This window comes from Lynx canadensis, chromosome E1 (genome assembly GCF_007474595.2).
Source record: "Lynx canadensis isolate LIC74 chromosome E1, mLynCan4.pri.v2, whole genome shotgun sequence".
NCBI classification, from domain to species: Eukaryota; Metazoa; Chordata; class Mammalia; order Carnivora; family Felidae; genus Lynx; species Lynx canadensis.
The window spans coordinates 29,382,847-29,386,763 of NC_044316.2; positions in this window are offsets into that span (position 1 = coordinate 29,382,847).

Here is a 3,917-nt window from a genome sequence, read left to right on the forward strand (position 1 = left end):
AAGATTTTATTATTAAGTAATCTCTACACCCAAAGTGGGGCTCGAACCCACAACTCTGAGATCAAAAGAATTGCACGCCCTACTGATTGAACCATCCAGGTGCTCCGAGAATTCCTTTTAAGAAGAGGGAAGCCGACACAAATATCTGCTATGTTTGGATGCCTTGAATATGGGTGGTAGCATTCTTCCTGTTGGTAGTTGGTAATGCAGAATTTCTAGGCCTCAGCATCTAATGAAGACCTTCAGATTGATTCAGATCCTAGGAAAATAGTCTGAGGCACTGCAGCAACATCTCTCTCCATCTCCAGTGGATTCTCTGGTATTCCTGGCAGCTTCTAGAATAGTTAACCTTGGTGGCCTTGTTTCTTTCCCCTGACCTTGGATGTCCCTGGTTCTGCTCTCTAGTCTGCCACCTTGTGGAGCTTTTGGGAATTGCACTTTCAACTGAGAGCCCTGCAGATTCACCTGATTAAATTTAAAAAAAAAACACAAAAAACACACATTTATGTATTTTTGACAGAGAGACAGAGAGTGAGCAGGGGAGGGTCAGAGAGAGAGGGAGACACAGAATTCAAAGCAGGCTCCAGTCTCTGAGCTGTCAACGCAGAGCCCAACGTGGGGCTCAAACCCTCAAACTGAGAGATCATGACCTGAGCCCAAGTCAAACGCTTAACTGACTGAGCCACCAAGGCATACCCAGATTCACCTGATTGATCTGGCTTCTGCTTTCCCTGGCAATAAGGATAGGTGGTAGAAAAGAATTCTCCTCACTAGAGTGACGCTCACTACAAAGTGACCTTGCTCTTTTGGTTTTCCTAAAGTTCCCCTTTTGGAACAATATGGGCACTGGCCCAGCCATAACAGCTGAAGAGCGCTCTCCACCTGAGACCTTGAACCAATATGCCGGGGGAAAAGGGGGAAGAACAGGTCCCTGACTTTCTCTAGTAGGACCTTTCCAGTCCACCAGAGGTTCCTTTTTTCTTTTTTTTTTAATTACAAAAGTAATACATGCTTCCTTAGAGCTTATAGTCCAGTGGAAAGAGACAGATTTTTAAAAGTAAACAAAGCCAGTATTTACACACTATGGTGTGTGCTAGGAGATGGAGTGTAATGGTAGTGGTGGGGAGTGGGCAGGGAACCTTCCTCAGGTTGGTGAAGGCAGGCTTGCGTGAGCAAGAGAACTTACAAATCGAAGCCTGAAGGATGAGAAGGATCCAGTCGTTAAAAGTGTGAGGAAAAGTATGTGCAAACGTCCTGAGGTGGGAAGAGTTTGTTAAGTAGAGAGTAACCACGTGTGGCTGGATTGCAGTAAGCTAGAGGGGTGTGGTTAGAGTCGGGCTGGAAAGAGTAGCAGGCAGAGATACCACAGGGTCCTGTAGTGCATGGTAAGGATTCTGATTTTGTTCTGGGTCCAGTGAGAAGATAAGAAAGGTTTCTTAGGCAGGGAAGTGATGAGGTCCATTTCCTATTTTATATTTTTATTTTAAGAAGACCATCCTTGCTGCTGCATGGAGACTGCATCAAAGTGAACAGGAGGGGAGGTTGGGAGACTAGTTGGGAGCCTGGTGCCAGAAGCTGGGGGAAGAGTAATAGTAGCCTAGACTCAGGTGGTGGCCAGAGAGAAGGAAGGATCTAGACCCATGCCACCCAATAAGGTAGCCACCAGCCACATTTGGCTACTGAGCACTTGAAATGCATGATTTTTACATAAAATATATACTGTAGTTTGAAGACTTGGTGCAAAAAACGTCAGAAAATATCTCATCATTTGCTTAGTTTTATTACGTATCGACATAATAATATTTTGGGTATTCATGATACATAAAATAGAATATAAAAAAATTTCATTTTTGGGGGGCACCTGGGTGGCTCAGTTGGTTGAGTGTCTGACTTCGGCTCAGGTTATGATCTCGCGGTTTGTGGGTTTGAGTCCTGCATCGGGCTCTGTGCTGACAGCTCGGAGCCTAGAGCCTGCTTCAGATTCTGTGTCTCCTCCTCCCTCTGCCTCTCCCCTGCTCATGCTCTGTCTCTCTCTGTCTCTCAATAATAAATAAACATTAAAAAAATTAAAAAAAATTTTTTTTTACTTAAAAAATGTGGCTACTAGAAAAATTTTAATCATGTATGCAGCTTGCATCTGTGGCTCACATCATATTTTTATCAGATACTCCTGATATGGACAAAAGTTACTGAATTAAAAAAAATACTTTTGTAGTAAATTTACATTGGACACATTAGAAATTTCTGGCTGGGTATACATTTTCTTTTTCTGGTCCACTGAAAGTATTTATTTGATAAAACAATACGGTTAGTGTTCGATTCAACCACAAGAGCAAAAGCAACGACAGATTTGACAATGCACATAAAAAACCACAAGGTACATAATGTGGCAAATATCTATTTCTAAAATAATGCTCCTAAAATTCCTCAGTTACTGAAAACTGCATAAAAACGGAAGGATGTTAATAGCAACCGAGAGCATAAAACTGAAGATCAAATTCTGAACAACTTTGCTGACAATGCATGATTTTTTCCTCTTGTTTACAATTTGTTCAAACTGTCCTTATACCAGCAGAGTGGATAGAACTCTGCAGGTTCAATATCAGTTGCACAACATTAGCATCAATTCGGACAACTACAGAGAGAACATTGTTTTCCTCTGAGCTGGGCAAAGTGACCACAGAAACAGCAGACCATTTCTCTGACTCGAGAATCTCATCCCCGTAAATGCCGCATATCTTCCAGACATTTTAAAGAATATATTTAATAATTTCTTTACAGATGATTTGAATTTAAAAGAACTTCAGATTACTGAGATTTTATTGTCTTTGTAAAAGTAACCTTGAGTCTGAAATGGGCTGCTTACCCTTCTAATGGGCAGCAAATTGCAGGAGGCCCTTTTGGGCATAATGGGAAGAGCAGTAGCCTTTGAAGAGAGGAGAATTTGGCTCTACATCAGCATCCATAGTGTATGAACTTGGATATGGTTTCACCTCTCCAAACCTCACTTCCTTATTTTTTTTTTTAACATTTGTTTATTTATTTTGAGAGAGATAGAGAGCAAGTGGGGGAAGGGCAGAGAGAGAGAGAGAGAGAGAGGGAGAGAGAGAATCCCAAACAGGGCTCGAACTCTCGCATGGTGAGACCATGACCTGAGCTGAAATCAAGAGTCAGTCTCTACTGACTGAGCCACCCAGGCGGCCCTCACTTCCTTATTTGTAAAATGGATATGGTGCTAGCTGCTGCTTATCCTTCATCTTTAATCACAACCACAAGGTAGGGACTGTTCCTCCTTTGTACAGGGGGGGAGACCAAAGTTCAGAAAGGGTAAGTGATTTACCGAAGGCTACGTTGCTAGAAAGAGGTGAAGCTAGGACACGAACCCTGGGTGTTCTGGCTCTGAAGTCAGCTGAAAAAAAACATTTTCCCCTTTACTATGCTCCTTGCCAATTTCCCTACCCACCTCTGAAACTATTAGGAAGGTCAAACCTAATTAGTGAATGGGCTTTGGAGAGATGTCATACAATGTGCAAATGTAAGAGACGGTTAATGAAAGAGATGAAAACAGGAGCAAAAACAGACACTCACAAACCAGTGTATGATGTAGCTGCGTCTGTTTAAATGAAGTCAATATCACATGTTGCTTTCTCCAATTCATGCTCTGAAAGTCACATCACAGAGGGGTGATTTCCTTGCTCAGGATGAAAATTTATAGGGATTCGGAGGAAAAGTTTAGTGGTCATACTAAAAACTCAGAGTCAGATGCACTTAACATCATACCGTAAGTGTAGTTAGTCAGAGCATAAACAAGTTGGGGGGGGGTGAGGGGATGGGGGAAGTGGGGTTGGGGGGGCGGAAGTGCTTCCTTTAAGTAGGCTGGCCCATTCAGGGGGCGTTCATTCTGCAAGAGGCTGAGA